Source organism: Talpa europaea (genome assembly GCF_964194135.1).
Source record: "Talpa europaea genome assembly, chromosome: X".
Taxonomy (NCBI): Eukaryota; Metazoa; Chordata; class Mammalia; order Eulipotyphla; family Talpidae; genus Talpa; species Talpa europaea.
In genome coordinates this window covers 9,114,061-9,138,174 of record NC_140081.1, presented here as the reverse complement: position 1 = coordinate 9,138,174, position 24,114 = coordinate 9,114,061, and the positions used below count along the sequence as shown (strand labels likewise).

The following is a 24,114-nucleotide window of genomic DNA, read 5'->3' as shown; positions in this document are numbered from 1 at the left end:
GCCTGCTTTCCGATGATTTGCCCAGCCTGCCCCCGGGACGTGGTCCATCCAGAGGCAAATCTTAATGAAGAAAGGCCCTGGCACCAGAGTTTCCAAAGCCTTCTCTTCGTCTCTCCTTCTCCGACTCTTGAGTATATAGAAGGGCACAGTAAGGAGCAAAACAAAGGATCAAGGGAAGCTGCTGGCATTACCTATTTTAGTGAATACTGCTTTAGTAGTCATGTACACTTTTTCTTTGGTTCAGTGCCTGTCCAGCAAGGTCCATGCCATCCAGGAAGGTACCTGGTTAAAAACAAAATAAAACCAAAACCTAAAGGAACGACACCCCCTCTCATATAAATCCATGATTCACATAGTCATTTATTCAGCAATTATTTATTGAATACCAACTATGTGCCAGGCACAGGCTTAGGCACTGGGGATCCTTGCCCTTTGGAACTTACTTTCTGTCTTTTGGGGGAGAAAGACAATAAACAAAACAAGTAAGTAATTATATTCATTAATATGAGTTGGTTGGCACTTAGTGCAATGGAGAAAAAATTAAGTAGGGAAAGAAAGAGAGAGCTGAGGGTGGTAAAGGAGGGCCTTTGAAAGCATCTACAAATTGGAAAGGCCTACTTGGAATCCAGTGGTCTTGGTCACCAACCCTCAAGAAGGATATTTTGAAGCTGGCAAAGACGCTGTGAAAAAGACTCCTCCACCTATTGATGGAGAAATAACTACTATGATACCTACTATGGTATAGTTGAGCACTCATTAAATATTCTATCTTCTCAGCCTAAGTTTCCCAGCCTTCCCTGCAGTTAGTCCGAGTCATAGGACTACTACTGGGCAGTGACTTGTGAGCAGAAGTGACAGTATGCTTCTGGGCTAAGGCATCTAAAAGCTCAGGTGAGGGCCTCCCCTGGTGGCGCAGCGGTTGAGCACTGGGCTACAAGGCTGCCTGCAGCCTCTGCAGCGCTGGTTCGATCCCCGGCCACCGGCACGAGGGTCCCACATGGCGCGCAGACCTCTCCTGCCGCCCGCTGCTCCCCTCAGCAGTGTATTTCGTCAGTCTGTCTGTTCTGTTCCCCACTCTGGCTCTGGTGAATCCTCTCACCCTCCCGCGCTTCTGACTGTACCCAGTGTTTGTAAAAATAAATTAATTAATTAAAAAATAAATAAACCCTTTAAAAAAATAATAAAAGCTCAGGTGCCTCCTCCATCCTTCTCTTCCTTGTCTCAGTCATCTTGGAGGCACATATTCCTGATGGCTTCCTGTTGAGATGAAGGAGGGTATCCTGTTCTTCTTCAGACTTCATGTGAGGATAAAACACAGCTTCATGAAGTTAAGCTACTGAATTTTAGAGTTGTAACTGCAGCCTAGCCAACTTTACAATTGGACAAATAGGGTCTCCCTAGTGGACTAGGGGTTAAGTCTCAGCGCTACCACTGAAACGGCCTGAGTTCAATCCGCAGCCAGGCAGGGAGCTAACCCACATGGCGTAGCAGGCCTCACATGTCTTGCCCGCTGCTCCCCTCAGCAGTGTTTTTCAGTAGATCCGCCTGCTCTGCTCCTCACTCTATTTCTGGTGAATCCTCTCACCCTCCCACCTCTGGCCTACACCCCAGTTCTTCTATGCAAAGTAAACAAAATCTTAAAAAAAATAAAATTACACAAATAAACGTAGAATAACCAGATAGAGGGGTGAACACTGTAGAAGAAAAAGGAAGTGGCAGAGTTTATATTCTAGTTGAACTTATCTGCTAGTTGAAGACTAAAACTGTGACTGCAATTCAACATTCAAGGCCATGAATCATCAGAGTTTAATGAATGGTGTAGACAGTGAAGGTTTTGGAAATTCAGGGGCTGGAAAGATATCTAAAGGTGCCTGACACTCTAGTACTGGCAAACAACTGTAGAATTCTTAGAGGAGAGGGAGGAGGCTTTGAAGAAGTGGAGTTTGAACTTACCTTTGAGAGAACTATAGGATTCAAAGAGGCAGAAAATGGGGAAGGAAATGCAGGGGAGTAAAGCCAATGCAAAGATAAAGCCATGGGAATGGAGAAGGCATGTTCTGGGTAGAGCTGAGGATTCACTCAGGTACTAGGTTGAGGACAGATTCCAAAGGGCTTTGAATGTCAAGCCAATGAGTATGGGCTGGACTCTGTTGTTGACAATGAGTGCTGTGAACTGTTCTAGAACACCAGCTGAACCATTTACAATTGGGATAAGGGAATCTGTTAGGAAAGTACTGTAGCATGTAGTTAGGTAACCAAGGGAAGGGGGTTGTAGTGCTTTTTCCTTTGAAGTCAGGTCTACGGACCAGCAGCATCAACACTGTTTGATAGAAATGCAGAATCTCAGGCCTACCCCAGACCTACTGAAACAGAATTCTAACCAAATCCCTGGGTGATTCAGGCACATTAAAGTTTGAGAAGCACTGGTTCAACGGACACCAGCTGATGGTCTATCCTCAAGCCATTCTTCTTTTCCCTTAGTTTTATTTTCAGGCATTCACTCCTCCGTGAAACCCATGTCACTCAGGGTACACTGAAATCCTCCCCAGCACCAGTTAGTCTGATGAATTTACACCATCATTCTCCATTTCCAGACTAACATTGTCAGCTTTATTGGGGACCTACTAAAAATGTACAATTAAAAATGTAAATTTTCAGGTCCCATCCCAGACAACTAAATCAGAAATTCTGATATTGGGGCCCTATAATTTGAATCCTATTAAGCCCACCTGGTGATTCAAATGCAGGCTTACATTTGAAAACCACTTGTCCTCACATTCCTTTGATAGTGACTGGTTCTTGAATCCAGTCTTTTTTTTTCTAATTTTTTTTAAAGATTTTATTTATTCATTTATACAAGCACTGGGTACAGTCAGAAGCACGGGAGGGTGAGAGAATTCACCAGAGCCAGAGTGGGGAACAGAACAGGCAGACTGACGAAGTACACTGCTGAGGGGAGCAGCAGGCGCGGCAGGAGAGGTCTGCAAGCCTTGTGGGACCCTTGCCGGTGGCCGGGGATCGAAATGGCGCTGCAGAGGCTGTGGGCAGCTTCGCAGCCCAGCGCTCAACCGCTGTGCCACCAGGGGAGGCCCTTGAATCCAGTCTTAAGCCAATCAGTGTCACCCTCTCCCTTGGCATCTCAATTGGATCAGAGATGGTCATGTGACCTAAGTTAGCCCAATCAGACTGAAGAGAAGGCTGCTAAAGAGAAGGCTGCTATTTACAATACAATTGAAAGGTTTTTTTCCTTCCCTTACCCTTTTTTTTTTAGATTTATTTATTTATGCATACAGGAACTGGGGTACAGGTTAGAGGTGCTGGGGTGGTGGGTAAGAGGATTCACCAGAGACAAAGTGGGGAACAGAACAGGCAGATTGACTAAAATACAAAATACACTGTTGAGGAGAGCAGCAGGCAAGTCAGGAGAGGTCTGCTGCACCATGTGGGTAGCTCCCTGGCCTGGGATCAAACTCGTGCTGCAGTGGCTGCGGCTAGCTTCATAGTTTGCATCTTAACCCCTTGGACCACCAGGGAGGCCCTTCCCTTACCCTTCTTGATCAATACAACCGAGGTAGTTGTTGCCTTCTTTGTTGCTGACTGCCAGCATATGATCACGAGGAAACTAGTCTGAGGGTGGAGCTGAAAGGATCACAGAAAGAAGGAGCCAAAATCCTTGTGCTGTGCCTCTGATCTTCCTGTTCCCTGAAATAACACATTTCCTTATGACTTAAACCAGTTGGATTTGTGGTCTCCTGTATTTATGGCCAAAAATGTCATAACTACAGGTGAGATCAAGGAAGTATGTGGTCAGTGGGCATACCAAAAATATTCTAGAATGAGGAAAGATGTTTTCAGTTATCAGGAATTTCCCCGTCAAGTTCCCAAGCACTAGACCCTAGTAGAATAACTATTAAACTGAGAAAAGCAACTTACAACAAATAAAATGGAGCATTACTTCATGAGTGGGTCCCCATTTGTGTATTGGCTAAACATACACAAATAATTTTCTTAAAAGGAAGGGGGACTTAAGGCATCTTCTTTGGTGAAATGAAAAAAAAATGTAGTAATATTCAAGAGGATCCCATCGTATATTGTGGTCTCAGGAAGTAAGAAAGTGTTGAAAAAAGGATGAAGACACAGGAACCAATCTGAAAGAGTTCCCCATGACTGAAGCTGAGACAATTTGAGAACAAGATAATGACAACAGTGAGTTATAACCAAAAGCTAAAGTAAATATCCATGAGTCCATAGGGATATAAATAAATAAAGAAGTAAAGAAATGGGAGAGAAGGTACACCTCTTTTCTATAGAAGAGTTCCAATGAATTAATGTAGAATAAGGGAAATAAGAAAATTAGCGGCCTCCCTGGTGGCGCAAGGGGTTAAGCATCAGCACTATGAAGCTGTCCACAGCCACTGCAGCACGATTTCCATCCCCGGCCAGGGAGCTGACCCACAGGGCACAGCTGACCTCTCCTGTCTTGTCCGCTGTTCCCCTCAGCAGTGTATTTCAGTAAATCCACCTGTTCTGCCCCCCACTCTGTCTCTGGTGAAGCCTCTCACCCTCTGCACCTCTGGCCTGTCCCCCTCCCCCTTGTATGCATAAATATATAAATCTTTAAGAAAATTACCATCAGCACATACAGTAATCATTGTTGTAGGCATAATCCACTGATAGATACTAAATTGTGAAAGGTTTAAGGGGAAACAGTATTTGCATACACTTGCATGGGGGAAACAGGCATATTAGACAAACTAGAGGTGTCTACCTAGAATTTTCCCCTGAAATATGCCATGTGGGTTCAGAGACAGGTAAACTAAGAGATTTGGCTTAAAATTCCATGGCCAGGATTCTGTGGGTTACTTCAAGAAACAACAAGGGCCAACGCTGTTCAGAGGTCTTCAATTAGGATAGGGCTGAGTGTGGCCTGGTACCTACAGTGGTCGCCTGTATCACGACTGAAGAACCTAACACGCTTGCCCCCTACTCCCAAACTCTACCCTGGGCTTACTTGTTGTTGGCTGGTGACGGGAGTTGTGCACACTAATGCCAGCACATAGATCTACTGGGATGCATTGAGTTTCCTCTGGATCCTTGGCTTGTTTGTGTTGGCAAGGGGCCACGTTCAGCTCCTCTCAAATTGGAACACATTCTCAGAAAGGGCTGGTCCCACCATCCTCATCTTGGTCGAGGCCAAAGTCTGGCTTCATTTTTTATTAAACTGCCATTTGTAACTTTCATCAAGCAGAATGACAACATGTCCAACTGTCTTCATTCAATATTTTCACAAGAGAGCCTTTTTGCTTCCCATGAGAGCGTGTGATTTATTTATCTCCTTCGTTGTGCAATAGGTTCTCCACCATTTCAGCTAGCACAATGTTCTGGAGAAAAATTTTGCTGTATCACACAGTGACTTCACTCACATTGGCAGTGATTGGTTTCGCACCTAGATCCACCAAGCCTACACCCCAGGGACTGGAACGACATTGCCAGAAACATCTCTGCTTTTGATTGCTAGTGCCCGGAGGGTTGGGCCCACCCACCTCTTGCCCATCTTAACCTGTTCATACCAAACTAACCCTTGATACTACAGATTTTACATATTTACAAATATTACAAATGGGGAAACTGAGACCTAGACTATGTAGTCTAGAGACCATGCCGATTAGTTAGTGGCAAAGCTCTTCATTTCCTGCTTCTCTTTCTGGTCGTTTTGCCATCCCAACCTGCCCCCTGTCACAGCCAGGTGTTAAGGCAGCAGGATCTTGAGAGCCATCCTCTGGCTGATTCCAGACCTGGCTGTACACTCACTAGCTATGGACCTTGGAGAAGCTTCTTAACATCCTTGTACCTCAGTTTCCTCAGCTGAACAATCCTTGATGGGTTGCCACGAGGATTTAGTAGCAAAGTACAAAGTATGTAAAATCTGCCATGGCTGGCATGGTATAAGATATGTTAATTATAGTCATCATCATCATCATCATCATCATCATCATCATCTCCATCGCCATAGTCCTAGCTCTGCAGCTCACTGTCTTGACTTGCGCCCAAGTTCCACATTCTCTTTGTACTCCGTTCCCTTGGGAAATAATGAATCTGTTTGAGACCATTCCATGGTATGTTTTTAGACTATTTGGCCACAAGTAAAGTTGCATTGAAGTTCCAAGGACAGAGCTGGACCCTGAATACTGATCAGCTGTCTCCTCTGCCTGCCCTTTGCTAAGAACCCACCCTGAGGGCCCACCGGTGGGATGGTGGCAAGGCTGAAGGACTTCTGCCCTACTCAGTCTCTGCCGTGTTTCCTGAGCTGCCAGTGTCTGGGGATCACACTTGATCACCTGTCAAATATGCCTTGGGGCAGGAGGCTAAGTTGCCCACTCACTAATTGCCAGGAGATCAGCCCAAAGGCTATGGATAAAGATTTAATCTCAGGGGGCCTCCCCGTTGGCGCAGGCGGTTGAGCACCGCACTATGAAGCTGTCCGTAGCCTCTGCAGCGCTGGTTCGATCCAGGCAGGCCGGCGAGAATCCCATATGGTGTGAAAGAGCTCTACTGTCTCATCTGCTGCTCCCCTCAGCAGTGTATTGCATCAGTCTGCTGTTCTGTTCCCTGCTCAGTCTCTGGTGAATCCTCTCACCCTCCTGCGCATCTGGCCTGTACCCAGGTTCTTATATAAAATAAATAAATAAATCTTTAAAAAAAAAGATTTAACCTCAAATTCTGAGCACCCATGACTTTCCTTAATGTCACCAAATAGTGCCTGGGTAGGAGGTGAGTGATCAGGGCTCTGTCCTCAGAGAGCTCCAAGACTGGAAGGCCTGGTCCCTCCGTCCCAGCCTCTTTCTGCTTCTGTTGGTCTTGATGGCATAGTTCTGTTCATCTGAGAGTGTGTCAAAGAAAATGAGAGTCTGACTGGAACAGCATCAAAACATTAATTTTTAATTTTAGAATAAAGACTGCCTTGCTCTTGCTCTTGCTCTTTAGACTTATTTCCTTATAGTGATTTTTTTTTAATGCAAGATTGTTTAAGGGAAAACATTTATTCTGGCTTTACTTCAGCTATTCAAGCAACTTTTAATATGATCTATTTATAATTGGTTCTTTTTATTTTTTAAAAAGATCCATTTTTAGGGGCCTCCCCGGTGGCGCAGCGGTTGAGCGCTGGGTTGCGAAACTGCGCACGGCCTCTGAGGCGCCGGTTCGATCCCCGGCTGCTCCCCAGCCACCGGAGGAGGGTCCCACATGGCGCGCAGACCTCTCCTGCCGCCCGCTGCTCCCCTCAGCAGTGTACTTCGGTCCTTCTGCCTGCTCTGCTCTCCGCTCTGGCTCTGGTGAATTCTCTCACCCTCCTGCGCTTCTGACTGTACCCAGTGCATGTATAAACAAAACAAACAAACCAGCAAACAAATAAATAAAGCATGCCTCTATTAAAAAAAAAAAATTAAAAAAAAAAGATCCATTTTTATTAATTTATGCATATAAGAACGGGGGTGTAGGCCAGAGGTACAGGTTGGGGGTGAGAGGATTCACCAGAGACAGAGTGGGGAGCAGGACAGGAGTATCTACTGAAATACACTGCTGAGGGGAGCAGCAGGTGAGACAGGAGAGGTCTGCCGTGCCATGTGGGTCAGCTCCTTCACTGGAGATAGAACTCATGAGGCAGTGGCTGGTGATAGTTGATAGCACTGAGATTTTAACCCCTTCGCCACCAGGGAGGCCAATTTTGTTCTTTTTAAAAGAAAGTAAGATGAGCAGAGCACATATCACAGGTGAGCAGCTCAATGAATTTTTACAAACACAACAGATCCATGTAAGTAGCATCCAAATCAAGAGACAGGACATTAACTGCACCCCCAAAACCCTGCTTCTCCCCAGTACCTCCCTGCAATCACCGATCCCTCCCCCTCCCGCAATGACCAACCGCTATGGTGACTGCTAACTTCACAGATTGGTTTTGCCTGTTTTATACTATATATAAAAAAGATCACATAGTATATATGCTGTTGTGTGTGATTTCCTTCATTCAGTATTATTTACGAGGTCCATCTTTATTCCGCACCAAGCGGTTTCTGTATTCCCATTGGTCTGTGCTAGTCCATTTTGTGACTATGCCGCCACGACTGATGGATGTCTGAGTCGCTTCCAATCTGCGGCTATTACAAACACGCTGCTGGGAGCATTCTCTCTCATATCCTTTGGTAAACATATGCCCTCATTTCTGTTGAGTGCACACCTAGAAGGGGAATGGCTAGACTTAGGGTCGTTGTATGCAGCTTTAATGTTTTATTTATTTTTATTTTTTTTATAGAGGCATGTTTTATTTATTTATTTGTTTGTTTGTTTGTTTGTTTATACATGCACTGGGTACAGTCAGAAGCGCGGGAGGGTGAGAGAATTCACCAGAGCCAGAGCAGGAACAGAACACGCAGACCGACGAAATACACTGCTGAGGGGAGCAGCGGGCGGCAGGAGAGGTCTGCGCGCCATGTGGGACCCTCCTCCGGTGGCCGGGGAGCAGCCGGGGATCGAACTGGCGCCACAGAGGCAGCGGGCAGCTTCGCAACCCAGCGCTCAACCGCTGCGCCACCGGGGAGACCCCGTTGTATGCAGTTTTAATAGCTTCTGCCAAATAGTTTTCCAAAATGCTGGTAGCATTTTACACTCCCACTAACAGTGTGTGAGGGTTCCTGGTAGCTCTATACCATATAAATTTTATTTTGTATTAAGTCAACGATAGGCTAAGTGTTGGGTTAATTCAAACGGAAGCAAATTAATGCTTTGGAATAACGTCGAATTTGTTTATTAAAATATAGCTTTTCCCCTCATAATTTTGTCTTGAACTTGTTATGTAACCTGGATGAGTTTCCTGACCTCCACTCCCCCTTAATCCAACCAGTCAAAGTCTCTCTGAAAACACTTTCCATTCATTTATCCAGCTACAATGTTGTGAGTGTTAATAAGTTGGTGTTTGCAAAACAAAGTCCACCTCTCCTGCAAAACGAGTATGTATCTCGAGGGCCTTGTTTCAGCCAAGACAGCGTTCTGCAGATCTGCACTGTATAAACATCCTCTCTGGAGCAAGAATGCAACTGAGGACCTAGAATTTTGTTTTGCTGGTAAAGAAAAATGGAATATTCTCCTGCAAGTTTTTTTTTTATAATTTTATTTTATTTTATTTTTTAAAGATTTATTTATTTATTTATACACGCACTGGGTACAGTCAGAAGCGCGGGAGGGTGAGAGAATTCACCAGAGCCAGAGCTGGGAACAGAACAGGCAGAAGGACCTAAGCACACTGCTGAGGGGAGCAGCGGTGCTCAACCGCTGGGTTGCCAGTGCTCAACCGCTGGGCCACCGGGGAGGCCCTCCTGCAAGTTTTAGTGCAAGAAAATGGTCCTTTGAAGTGAAAAAGCATTTTGCAACTATAAGGAGCTCTTTGACTATAAAGAGGAGGGCTGGAGAGGGTAGTGGGGGTGGGCGGTAAAAGGTGCCACAGAGGAAATTGGGAAGGAAGCCTCATTCTCTTTGTCGGCCCCGCGCGCCCATCCTGCAGGCCTCCACAGCAAATCGCTTAGTAGAACTGCACAAAGGTTCCGCTCTAGGTCTCCCCTTTCCCCTCTGTAACACGGGGCGCTTTGACAAACGGGATAGGTGATCTCCAGTCCTAGGGAGATTCAGTTTTTATTCCAGGAACACGCAGAAGAGAAGAATTTGCAGACAGAACAGGTAGAGGGGTGCAGGGCAACCCTCTTCACTGCTCCACCACACGCCCCCAGCAGGCAGGGCTCTGGGGGTTGCAGCTTCCAGGTACCGGTGGCATGTGTCCTTGGCTAGTAAACCAGGAGGACGGATCCTTCCACCTTTTCTTTCATTCGCCTCTCCGGCCCCCCAAGCCCCTCGCCCTCTGCTCTGACGCCGGATCTCGGCATCAGGGACATGACGGCAGAGGGGCCACTCGGGGTTGCTACCCATCACTGTGCCAGGCGCTGAGAGTGGCGGGACAGCCGCTGGGTACCAGGGCGACCCCTAAAGGTGAACGGCGAAGTCCGGAGGTTGGGGTCCCCGAGGAAAGCGCAGAGTCTGATATACCTCGCACCCGAGGGAAACCCCGAAGGTCCCTGGCAGGGGTCGGGTGGGCCGCCGGGCTCGAGGCCCCTCACTTCTCTCCCCGTCCCCTTCTCCCCCCAGCCCAGAGCTCCCTTCAGGGCTGCGGCTCGCGGCGCGGCTCACTCACATCCTCCTCCCTCGGCGCCCCGCCCGCTCCCCACCTCCGCGTCCAGCCTCCGCGCCCAGCCTCGCCGCCGCCGAGCGCCGGACGCGCCACGCCGAGCCGGGCAGGGGAGAGCAGGCGGGCGAGCGGTCCGGGAGCGGCGGGGGCGGCGCCCAGCCCGCTGAGGAGGGAGGAGGGCCGCAGCTGGAGGGCAGGGGAAAGCAGGGCCGGAGGGCGCCAGCAGCCAGCCCGTCGGTGGGGACCGGCAGGTAAGCGTGCGGCGCCGGGACGGCTCTGCCCCTGCGGGCTCCTGCGGCCGGCGAGGAGGGCTCGGGCGCAGCGCCTGGAGCCGGAGGGCGACGGGACGGCCAGGCGAACGCTCCCTCCGCCCGGTTGAGGCGCTGAGCCGGGGCCCCGGGCGCCCCAAGTGGCAGCGGCCAAGGGCGGAGGTCGGGGTCCCGGCCCCGACAGGGGGTCGGCGCGCGCGGTGTGAAAGGGGGCCCGGAGAGGCGTTCTGCGGGGGCGGGGTGGGGGAAACGGACGAGTGTGTCTCAAAGCTTCAGACGGGCTCAAACTCTCTCCACCCCTCCGGGAAACCGAACCAACGTCTGGTTCCCGCGGGTGGTCTTTGAGATGCAACTCGCGGGGACTCAGTTTACCGTGCCCGGCAGTGGGTGCGGCGGAGCGCGAAGGTGCCCCGAGCCCTGGACCGCTGGGCGCAACACCTCCCGGCGGGGCCCGGAACAGGTGGCCCCGGGCGTGGCGGGATGGATCCCGGGGGAAGTAGGAGGCCAGAGGTCTCGGGTGGGCGCGTTTTGTCAGGGGCTTGCCCTTTCGAGGCCCGTGGGCTGTACGGAGGGTGAGAGGGAGAGCTGCAGGCCTCCTCGATGCCAGATGAGGCGGGCGGCAGAGGTTTTCCGTGGCTGCTTCGACAGTGACACTTTTCAGTCTGTACCGTCCATGATTCCCCTGGGGATCTTGTTGTGTTAAAATACAGATTCTGATTCAGTAGGTCTGGGGTGGGGCCCGACTGTCTGCATTTCTAACAAGCCCCCAGATGCTGCTGCTGCTGCTGCTGCTGCTCTTTGGACCGCACTTTCTATGGCAGGAAGTACTTTTGTCCAACTGTCTGACAACCTTAGAAAAAGCGGGAGATTGGGAGAGCAGGTCGTAAGACTTTACAGTCGCACTTCCTTACCAAATCATACACGAAAAACGATTGCTCCTCATTTAGTAATGAAATGCTTTACTTTTCTTACCAGTGTACTCGCCAAAGGCATCACTTGGTATTAGGGCTGGCTTTGCGGGAATGCAACCTGTTTCTGCGTTAATACTCTGCAGTCGTTGTCGAAATTCTTAATATATATATTTTTTTTAACGAGGAGACTTTGCACTTTCAATTTGCACTGGGTCCCACAAATTATGTGACTGATCCTATCTAATAGTCCCCAGAGGCAGAAAAAGGAACCATGTCTTTTATTGGGGGTCAGAGTTGGTGATGTAAAGTGATGGCTTATTAAGCATAGACTACGTAGATGTTGCAGTTCCTCTTTCTCAACCTCTATTTTGAGAGGCAAACCTATGACTATAACCTCTGTTATACACTGTATTGTATGCGGATGTACTGCTTTATTAATATTAATAATTAACAATTTCGTAGGAGCTTAATTATTAATAGAAATACATTAAGCTTTGATGTAGTAATAATTTGTAAATTAAGTGACAACGTAGTTGTCCTTTTCAAAAGATTTGAGGGGCCTGGATTTAGCGTATCAAAGTTTTGCTTAGTGAAGATACACAATGAGCTGGACTTTACTTGGTTTGCCAGCTTTTACAGCTCAATGCAAAGCTGGAAAACAAAAAATGGCCAAATTTTGTAGTCGCTGTTCTGGCATATTGTTTTACAGGCCTCAGCTCCATGCCAGGGCTGATCGGATTCCCTCTGCTTTTATCATTCCCACATCCCTGCAAGGTGACTTTCATTAAAAGGGAATAGAGCAGACTTCACTATTGAAAAACACTGAAGAAATGCAGGGCCAGTGTTTGTGAATAATTCTTGCCCAAACTCCACGGATTCCAGGTGTGTGTATTTTTCTAGAAAAAAAAATATTGTTGGACACACAGAAAAGAAAAAAAAATTGAATTTTAATTATGGATATGATTTTGTTCAGCAGAGGGAGAGAAAGTTTGAGAAATGGAATTTCATTGGCGGGTTTGGCCGGGAAAGGAGAGCTGTTGTGTTTTGGTTATCATGAAGAGGCTGCCAGAAATGGCAAAGTGAGTTTGCTCAGGTGTTGGAAGAGGCAGTCAAGAAGTTTCTTTTCCATAGCCAGCGTTGTTGTCTGGGGTCGCTGGTGTGGTCCAGTCTGGTTTGGGACTCAGAAAGAAGACAGCACTAAGTAGACTCCCGGTGCTTTCACTGCTCACATGAAACTGACAAACACATTTTTCCATTTTGCAGCCTGAGAGTGCCAAGTCACTTTAAAATACACGCAACGAACTGGGAAAAGAAAAAGGTTGTGTGTCTGTGTGTGTGTGTGTGTGTGTGTGTGTGTGAGAGAGAGAGAGAGAGAGAGAGAGAGAGAGAGAGAGAGAGAGAGAAAATGTGTTTCTGTGCTGTTAATAATTCTGAAGATAGAAAGGAGTCTGCCCTTAGTAAAAATCGGAGCTGATTTTTATGCTTCATTGAAAAAGTCTTACCTCAAAAGAGGGAAAAAACTTCACTGAAAGTACTTATGAGGGGCCTCCCTGGTGGCGCAAGTCTCAGTGCTATCAAGCTATCACCAGCCACTGCTGCATAAGTTCAATCCCAGGCCAGGGAGGTGACCCACATGGCGCAGCAGACCTCTACTGTCTCGCCCACTGCTCCCCTCAGCAGTGTATTTCAGTCAGTTTGCCTGTTCTGTTCCCCACTCTGTCTCTGCTGAATCCTCTCCCCCCCCCACCCCCCACCCCCACCGCACCTCTGGCCCACACTCTGGCCCAGTTCTGGTATGCATAAATAAATAAAAATAAATCTTAAAAAAAGTACTTATGATTTTTAAAATATATGGGTCTTTAGTAATCTAGGGGTATGGTATCTGTTGGGGGAATTGGAAGTTAAAGAATGGGCTAATTTGGGGGAAATTACTATAAAATAAATTCCCCCAGTCAAATAAGATTCTATGAGCACTTTGCTCCTGAGTCAATTTTGTTTTAAAAATTTAGGTATAATTTATTCACAGTAACAGTCACCTTGTTTAGTGTACAGTTCTGTAAGTTTTTTCAAGTTTATATAGTCATATAACTGCCATATGAAAAAACAGAAGAATTTTATCACACCAAAAAATTCTTATTGCCCCTTGTAGCTAACCCTCCCCATCACTCTTAGCCCCTGGCAACCACTGATTTGTTTTCTGTCCCTATAAATTGGCCTTTTCCAGAATGTCCTGTGAATGAATTCATACATGATGTAGCCTTCTGAGTCTGGCATCGTTCACTAAACCTAATGCATCTGAGATTCATCCACTTTGCTGGGTGAATCAATAATTTGGTCATTTTTATTACTGAGTAATAGTCCACAGTTGGTTAGCTACTCACCAACTTTTGGCGATTATGAACAGGAATAATAAAGACATTGACATGCAGCTTTTTGTGCTATGGAACATACATTTTCATTTTACCTGACTAAACACCTAGAAATAGGATTGCGGTAGTTTATGGTAAATTCAACATAAGACATTGCCCAGTTTTTCCTCAGTGGCTGCGCCACTGTGTAGTCCACTAGCCACGTCCACTAGCCACGTGTGAGACATCCAGTTGCTTGGCGTCCTCACCAGCAGTCTGTATTGTTTGTTCATTTTATTCTAGGCATTCCATTGGGTTTATGGGGGCATCTCTTTATAGTTTTAGTCTGTGATTCCTGATGACATTGAGCATCTTTTCATGTGCTTTTTGGTTATTTCTATATCCTCTTTTACGAACTGTCTGCTTGGTTATTATATTGCTTGTCTTATTTATTACTGAATCGTAAGAGTTCTTCGTATGCCATCTATCTGGATATAACTTCTCTATCAGATACAGATGTTCCTCAATTTATGATTGGTTGTGTCCTGATACACCCATTGTAAATTGAAACTATGGTAAGTCAAAGATGCACTTAATACACCCAACCCACAGAACATCATAGTTCAGCCTGGCCAACCTTAAACATACTCAGAACACACACTCTACAGTTGGGTATTTATCTCCAGTTTCATCTCAAGATCCTTTTCTCATCAGAAGCAGGAGACACAGATGGATGTTTGGTAGGCATAATGGGTTATGAAAACGCAAAGCACAATATCCTCCCCAACATTCTGGCAACATAGTCCCCTGCTGAGGATGGGTTATTTTTGTGATTGCCTGGTTTGCCGAAGCCTTCCCTGCCCAGCATCATATAAGAGAGTATTATACTGCATGTCACTCAGCCAGGAAAAGCTAGACATTCAAAACCCCAAGTATGATTTCTACTGAATGCATTATCACTTTTGCACCATGGTAAAGTTGAAAAATCATTGACTTGAACCACTGTGACTTGGAGACTTTTGTATATGTATTGCAAATATTTTCCTTTTGATTGTGATTTGTCTTTTGTTTTATTACTTTCTTTTTTATTGTGGTAAGAACACTGAACATGAAATCTACTTGCTTAATAAACTTGGAAGGGCACTATCCAGTCAAGTAGCTATAGGCGCACTGTGGCACAGCAGGTCTCTAGTACTTAGTCATCTGGCATAAGTGAAACTTCATACCCTTGAAAAGCAGCTACCCGTTCCCGCCTCCTCCCCACCACCCCTGGCCATCACCATCCTATTCTGCCTCTCAGAGTTGGACAATTTTTTTTTGACTTCTACTTCATATAAATGGCATTGATGATATCTTTTTTGAAGAACAGAGTTTAAAGTTTGATAAAGTTTAATTTATCAGGTCTTTTTTCTTCTATGGTTAGCACTTTTAGTGACCTATCTAATAAATCCCATGTCTACTTTTAAGTTTACCTAGATTTTCTCTTGTGCTTTCCTTTGGATATTTTATAGTTTCATCATTCATATGTAGGTTAATGACTTCCTTTCTAGTTAAATTTTGTTATGGATCAAGGTTCACTTTTTTTCCTAACCAGTTGTTCAATACCATTTGTTGGGGAAGCTCTATTCTTCCCGCCATTGTATGTCCTTGGCCCATTTGTGAAAAATTAATTGTATACATGGAGGATTTTTTTAAACTATTCTTTTCCATGTATCTGTATGTCCGTCTTTATGCCAATACTACACTGTAGCTCTTACACATTCCTGCTAGGTAAATTGTTTCACATGTGTGATTTTCATTGCCTTTAGATATCATGTCATTTTCCCCCATTTCATTTTATAATCCTTCTACTGTAGAAATGATATTTAATTTTTTGTAGGTCTATCTTATAGTCAAGCCATCTTACTGAACTTTTATTAGCTCTCATAGTTTTCTGATTTTCTTGGATTTTTAAGGCAGACAATCAAATTGTCTGCACATGGTGATATATATGGAATCTCCCCCCAACTCCCAATATTGTCAGCTCAATCAATTTGCCTCCCTAAGTAGCTAAGTTTCTCTTTGGGACAAACACTGTTGAGGAGAGGCTTCTGCTTAGGGTGGGAATACTTCTAATAATTTATTACTCGGTATTAGGCTGCTGTAGTTCTGCTAGAAACTTATAATTTCAGGAGGTTTCTTTCCACTTTTAGGTTATAAATGTCTAAAGTTTTATTTTAAAATTTCTTGTTGTGTTTGGAATTTCTTTCATGGAAAGCCCAACAAATTTGAGGTGAGTCAGTCTTCTCAGTTTTGGAGGTTCATATTTCGATCTCCCTTGAGGAGAAGATACTGTAGTATAAGTCAATTTGTTTTATTTAGACTATAAAAAATTACCTTTTGGAGTTTTTAATTTTTAGTATGTTTTGGGGATGCCATGTATATAGCAAGGAAGAGTGAGAATAAAGGGACAGTTTATATCCTACCTTTATGTACATAAGATAGCTTTTTGTAGTGTTTTTCAAATCTTCCTGCCCATCACTCAGTGTAAGATGAATAATTTAGATCGCAACCCCAAGGTTATACTATGAACCACCTATATATAATTGAAATAAAATCTCAACAAACTTTTGTGCATTCTTCCTTTGTGCAATATCGGGTATTTATCTAGTTTCATCTCAAGATCTACCATCTGTTCTATTTCATTTCATTTCATTTCATTTATTTATTTAAAGAAATACACTGCTGAGGGGAGCAGCGGGCGTGGCACAAGAGGTCTGTGCACCATGTGGGACCCTCGCTGGTGGCTGGGGATCGAACCGGCACTGCAGAGGCTGCGGGCAGCTTCACAGCCCAGCGCTCAACCACTGCGCCACCACGGGAGGCCCTCTATTTCATTTACAAATGATGATCATGAGCCTCTAATTGATTTGACCACTATTTCATAAAATACTATTTTATAAAACTGTTAGTCCCCAAACTGCTGAGTTGTGTCTAGGACAGATTCGTTTTATGTCAGATCCTGCTATGATGCAAAATGAGTTCCTTTATAATACCCTGAGATTAGGGCCTCCTTGGTGGTGCAAAGGGTTAAGCACAGCACTGCGAAGCTATCTGCAGCCTCTGCAACAAGAGTTCGATCCCCTGCTGGCTAGGGAGGTGACCCACCTGGCTCAGCAGACCTCTCCTGTCTCGCCAGCCCCCTCAGCAGTGTATTTTCAGTCAGTCTGCCTGTTCTGTTCCCCACTCTGTCTCTGGTGAATCTTCTCATCCCCTGCACCTCTGGCCTGTGCCCCAGCTCTTGTATGCATAATAAATAAATCTTTTGTAAAAAAAAAAAAAAAACCAACCTGAGATTATTCTAGCTCCCTGTGTTTCTCGAGTTAAGGTGCAGCCTCTGAACCAGTCTCCTAGTGTCGCCCCTTGACCCCTTAGGAGAGCCAGTAAAAGTGGTCCTGTAAACTCACTGCTTAAAGTCCTATAATCACCTCTACCACAATTAGATTAAGTCCCCAGATCTTCATGGTAGCCTTCAAGGTCCTATATGGCCTTGACCCCTATTCTTTTCACACTGTTTCAAAAACACCAGCTTCCTTGCTGTTCTTCAACCCAAGCCAAGCATTTGCTTACCTCCCAACGTTGGCATTTGCTGTGCTACCTGCCTGAAGCCACCATTTCACCACTCTGTGTTTTTGTTAATTTTGGTGTGGAAATTTCTTTAGGTTTAGCATGAAGTGTATTTTAAAATAAACAGTTCGTTAATCTACAGACATCTGGTATCCAACTACATTTCTGGCTCTGTGATGATAGGTAATAGCTAATATTTATTGAGGAGACACTGCTCTTACTGTTTTACATAAATTAACTCATTTAATCCTGTCACTTGAGGCAGATACTATTATTATCATTTTACTGATAAGAAAATTAAGACATCAAGAGGTTAAGTGCTTTGTCCAAGGTCACACAGAAGGTGAGTAAAGGATCTGAGGCTTGAACACAGGCCATCTGACTTCAGAGCCGGTGTCCTCAACCCTACTGCTCATATACACAGTTCCTGACCTTTATAAGCGTGATGCTTATGGCCTTTCTTCCCTTAGAGAGTGGTTCTGAACAATGGCAGATTTTGCCCCCCTTGGGGACATGTGGCAACATTTGGAGACAGTTTTGGTGATCATGACTGATGGGTGGGTCCGGGAGCGGGGGTGCTAGAGCCATCTAAAGGGTAGAGGTCAGGGACGTTGCTAAATACCCTATAATACACAGGACCCCTTGCCACTGCCCTTACTCCCCGACAAAGAATTATCTGGCCCAAATGTCCATAGTGCTGAGGTTGAGAAACTTTGCCTTAGCACAGAAGTTCTGAGAGCTGGCTACCCGTTTGAATCATTTGGGGAGTGTTCAAAATCAATACCAAAGTCTAGGTCCAGTTCCTGACCTTAATAAACCTCAAATGGACCTTCACTATTGCCCAGCAGTCCTACCATGTTTGCACGCTTGCATCGCGGCCTCACTTTTCTATTCTCCCAAACAGCTTTATTTCCCTAATTTTCTCTGCCCCTTCTTCATCAGCTGCTGACTCTGGCTCATTAGACGGGAACCTCCTCATGTTCTCCCCACCCCAAATCCCAGCATGCCCACATTTGTATAAATACTTAACGGTGTTCCCTACTATTATTACTGTGAAACCAAAGCTCCCTAATGTGTCAAAGACTGGCTTCTTTGCTGGACTCATCCTCGTTGCTTTCTCAAAGACATATTCTTTTCTCCTCTTTTTTAATTTTTTTACTTTTTACTTGGAAATAATTTCAAACTTCCAAATAAGTTGCAAAAATAAAAATAGAATAACCATCTACCTTTCATCTAAAGTCATTCATAGTTTACATTACACCCCATTTGCTTATCATTTGCACTCTTGCTCACACCCATAATTTAAAAAAAAATTTATTTATTTATTTATACATGCACTGGGTACAGTCAGAAGCGCGGGAGGGTGAGAGAATTCACCAGAGCCGGAGCGGGGAGCAGAACAGACAGACTGATGAGGGGAGCAGTGGGCGGCAGAAGAGGTCTGCATGCCATGTGGGACCCTTACCTGGTGGCTGGGGATCGAACCGGCGCTGCAGAGGCTGCGGGCAGCTTCGCAACCCAGCACTCAACCGCTGCGCCATGGGGAGGCCCTCACACACATAATTTTTTTCTGAACCATTTGAAGATCAGGTACATGCCTCCTGGCCCTTTACCCTTAAGAACTTCATTATGGATTTCCTGGGAATGAGATGATTCTCCTACATAAATGCATTATCGTTATCAACTTCAGTAAATTTAATATCAATTAAACAATGCTGTTATATAGTCTTCCACTTGTATTCCAGTTTTGACTAACCTGGTAACATTCTTTACAGCACTTTTTTTCTTCAAGATCTGGTCTAGGGTGGTTTTGGCATTGAATTATCATGTCTCTCAGTCTTTTTAGTTTGAAACATTTCCACAACATTTTATTTGTCTTTCATGACATTGGCATTCCCATCTCCTTTTGAAGTAGAACTGTCATCATTTTGGGCTTATCTAATATTTCTCATGGCTAAATACAGGTTATGCATTTGGGGCCAGAATACTGTGCAGATGATGTTGTATCCTCAGGGGATCACATCTGGAGGCCCATGATGACCAGAAGTCCACCACTCCCTCCTTGGGGACATTCCTTTGGATAACCTGGTGTTGGTATTGTTTAATTTCTCCACTGTATAGTTATTCTCTTTTTCCTTCCTAGTTAACAGTCTAGGAAAACATAATAAGCCAGGATTTCACACTCAGTGATGATTTTTGCCTCATCCAACCTTTACTATGATGATTGGAAAATAATTTTTCCAACTCAGGTTTTCCCTCTCCATTTATCAGTCGGCCCGTAGCTCTCCACTATTTATTTTTCTAATCATGTATTTATTACTGGTATGGACCTATGACACCCCTTTTTTTTTTTTTCGTGGTTTGTAATTCATTACTGCACATAACCTAATTTGGGTGGAGTAGTCACCATGCTGTCATTAGATCCCCAGAACTCATTCAACACTGATTTTAAAAAAGCAAACTACAATCCCCTTAGCATGCAATTCAAACTACACTACCACTGGATTCAAATGTGGAATTGATCTCATTGTGTAGGAGGAATTGTGTGAAAAGTATCTTTGAGGTCTTTATGCTGGTGCAAAAATATTACTGAGAAATACTAGAAAACAATGTTAGTAAATTGACTAATTTTAACAATGTTGAAAGTTTGGGGGGAAACTTAAAACATTAAAAGGCTCAGAAATGAGAGCAAGAGAAATGAAAAATGGGGTATCTGTTCCTTTTCTCCTTAATAAATTTTCCAAAAAAAAAAAGAAAAATGGAAGAAAGCACAGGAAAATCATGTGCTTAAACATTTTTAATAAATCAAAAATTTAAAAATCTTGAAACAAAGAGACTTATTAATCCATATGGATATCTAGTAGGCATCTCAAACTGAGTATTTCCCTAGCAAACTCTTGATTCCCTACCAGTGAGATCCATCCTAGTATATGGCACCACCATCCACATAATTGTTTAAACCCCGCACCTGCAAGTTTATGTGCTACATTCGGCCCACTGACAAATCTTGTAGTGTGGCTCCCAAAGTCTACCTAGGTATTCCCACTTCTGTGTACCCCCATTACTCCATTGTACTTATTTCTTGGATGATTGTGGTGGCCTCCAATAACCCAATTCCCATCCTCAGCCAGAGCATCTTTCCAGAAGCAAGCATGAACTGGATCATGTCACTACCCTGCTGGGTTATGGTGTTCTGCCATGTTTCAGCCCCTGCTGTCCCCTCTTCCTGCTGTGGACCACCTTCTCCTATGAATTCTTCTTGTACATTAAGCTCCATTTGGTCTTTTGTTCTCTCTGGGATGTTCTCTCTGACTGCTCACCTTTATCATGGCTTATCACTCATATGTCAGTTCAAAAAGCATTTCTTTGATCACTTGATCTAAAATAGGCACCCAGTCGTCCTCCATATCATTTTCACTTTACTTTAATTCTCAACCCTGTACTTGTTATCTATTAGCGTTATAGTTTATGATATATTTTTTGTTCCCCCTTTCCACTCTTATGCTCCCCACACTTAAATAAGAGCAGGACCCACACTTTATTCCTAGTGTCTGGAATAGTATTTAATATATAGTAGGTATTGTAAATATTTGATGAATGAACGGTACACTCAAATTACCAATATGATCTGCTGCAGATAGAAGACAATCAGTCAATTTGCTCTGTCTTCCATGAGTACACGTATGTTTCAGAACTGAGTCTACAAGATTCTGGTGAGGACAGTGATCTGATAAATAGATTTATATTTATGTGTTAGGATCTTAATTATTAGTTCCTAGATAGGAAATACATTTTACCAAGAAAGAAACAGTGAGAGAATTCCAAGAATCTCTAGTGTCACATTTTTCAGTGAGGGACTTTCCTGGCCCTCCTAACTGTAAATTGGCTCTTAGATCTAAAGATAAAAGTCACACATTAACCTTGGGATTTAGACATGTCAATTTTCTAAATCCTTGGGATATTAGATTCTATATAGGCGAATAAATTTGGGAGGTTGTGTACTGAAGCATTACTTTGAGGCATTACTTGAAGACTACCTGTGGGGTTTGGAAAACTCTTAGAGTGGATACTGTGTGGTACTAAAGGTTCCAGGAAAAACCAGTACAAGTGAATTCAATAATGATTTTGTTACCTAGATGATTAACTTTTTGACAGAATGTATCACACGTTTGGGGAGTGTTTGGAGAAACTTACCCTTGACCCAGTAGGATTTATTTGAAAAAATTGGATCACAGTTCATACTTGAGTCAAGGGCTGTGCAGTATTATTCACTCTCCTGGTATTTATCATCTATGTATCATTATTAGTCATTTTCTTTCTAGCAATCATCGTATCAGGTAGTATCGCATGGATATATGTAAGTCTTATTCTTTTGGCTCAGTTCTGAAAGTGGATTAAGTGTGTATACATATATTTTCAAAATTAATCTATTGATTGAAGTTACACTTCTACACATTATAAATACAGCCTAATGAATTTTCACAAATAGCACATATTCCAATCACCAGTCCCCCCAGATCAAGAATCAGAACATGAACAGTTCTCAGAGGCCTCCTTTGGTCACTCCTCCCCACCCCCCCAAGGTAACTACTATTCTGATTCTAATGTAATAAATTCATTTTGCTTATTCTTCAATGATGTCGTTTCGCTGAGATGTTGGGTTCAGTGAGCGGGATCCTTGGGTGACCTCTGAGAAGTTTTGGCAGAGTTCCCCTTTCACTGGCACTTGGGGAGTTTACCACAGAGACAAAGACATTTGCACAGACACAGGCAGGCAAAGGTTACATTTTAAAAGGCAGGTTTTTTAGGAAAAGGAGAAAGGAAAAAAGAGAGACACCTGCATAGACACAGGTGGGCAGCGAGCTGCTGCTGCTGATTTGCAAGGGGAGAAGTTTTGTGCAAAGAAACGCCTGCATAGTCACAATGTATAGAATGTGTAACTTAATAGCTTAATTTTGAAAATCTATGTGCACACACTTAATCACTTTCACAAGACAGCTGCACTTTGCCGGGACAGAAATTATTCAGATATAGTGTCCTTTTGGGGAGGGATTCTTTCCTTTGTGGAATTGTTACATATTGTTGAATCAGTCATTGTTAGGGTGTGATTGGATTGATTTGTAAGGATCTGTGATTCTCTAATGGTCTCCACCTCCACATCCCCACCTCTAGTCTATGCTTCTGAGTACTTTCTTTCTTTCTTTCTTTCTTTTTTAAAGATTTATTTATTTATGCATACAAGAACTGGGGTACAGGCCAGAGGTGTGGGGGTGTTGAGAGGATTCACCAGAGACAGAGTGGGGAGCAGAACAGGTAGACTGACTGAAATACACTGCTGAGGGGAGCAGCGGGTGAGACAGGAGAGGTCTGCTGCACCATGTGGGTACCTCCTTGCCCGGGACTGCAGATAGCATCACAGTGCTGTGCTTAACCTCTTTTGACACCAGGGAGGCACCTCTGAATACTTTCTATAAAAATCTACAGCTAAGGAATTTTCATTTCTATAGCTGATTTAACAACTATGTTAATCATTTCCTGCTGCCCCTTCCCTTCAATTTCTTGACTTGTGACACCTCCAGCCCAGGTCTTTTTACTCTAAGCCTCCATTATTGAATTTCATATTGAAAGGGAGCTGAATATTCCACCCCAAAATATGTCTTTTTTGTCATAAGGATTATCTTGAGCTGCTTATTTTTAAAGAAACTGCAGACATAGGAAAAGCTCTGAAAACTTAGCTGAACTTACCCTTTGGTAAGAGATATTTACATTTATAAGGGAAATCTCCATACATTAGGGGATCTGTACCAGGAAGGGGAGGACTGTATCTCTGGTAACTTATCAGTGGAGAAGCAAAGATTTACTTGAGCACAGAAACCTTGCCTTTGTTATTGTGCTTTTTCTGATAACCTCTCACCAACAGGCTTCTCCTTCCCTCTGCCCCTCAACATCGTTCTATTGTTTACTGTTGAAGATGGTATTTAAGGTGATAAGGGGTCATTTCCAGGAGTTACTTGACTTTCTTGGGTCTCTCCCTGGAGAGACATATGTTATTATGGAGGTACATATGTTATTAAACTTATGTTTGTTTTTCCTCCATTAATCTGGGTTTTGTGTGTGTGTGTGTGTTTAAAAGATTTATTTATTCATGCATACAAGAACTGGGGTACAGGCCAGAGGTGCAGGGGGTGAGAGAATCCAAAGACAGCTGATGCAAATGCAAAAGGGATTTTATTATGGGCTTGAGTCCGGGCTCACGACACCTACCAACGCAGTGGCAGAGAGCGAGAGCCCCAAACAGAGGAATCAGGGGTCTATTATAGGGTCACGAGCGGCGCGAAATTTGAAAGAAGCTGGCAATTACTCCTTAGCTACTACAAAGACATTTTGGCCTGCGCGGTTACAGTTTCAAACTGATTGGACGGTTAGAGATGCTGTCCCATTTATGGATAGGACTGCCCTCATTGGCGCCTGGGGTGGTCTTCTTTTTTGTCACCAAGTGGACTGCTGAAACTATCTCAGGAATGTGGCTGGACAGGACTAACATATCAAGGTGGAGGATATACAAAATGGTGAAACCTCGACTAAGCTTGGTTCCACAGAGAGGATTCACTAGAGACAGAGCGGGGAACAGAACAGGCAGACTGACTGAAATACACTACTGAGGCGAGCAGCAAGTGAGACAGGAAAGGTCTGCCGGGCCATGTGGGTATCTCTCTGGGCCGGCTGGGATCCAACCGGCGTTGCAGAGACTG

At 44.4% G+C, this 24,114-nt stretch overlaps 1 protein-coding gene across 1 annotated transcript in view; it reads left to right on the top strand.

Moving 5' to 3' along the window:
* Positions 1–10,348: 10,348 nt before the first annotated feature.
* The window catches only part of ADGRG2 (adhesion G protein-coupled receptor G2), a gene marked incomplete at both ends in the record, with an annotated part of 106,848 nt that continues 93,082 nt past the window's right edge, over positions 10,349–24,114 (top strand). Inside the window, one exon of the mRNA XM_084258556.1 lies at positions 10,349–10,479. The remainder of the gene's footprint in view (positions 10,480–24,114) is intronic.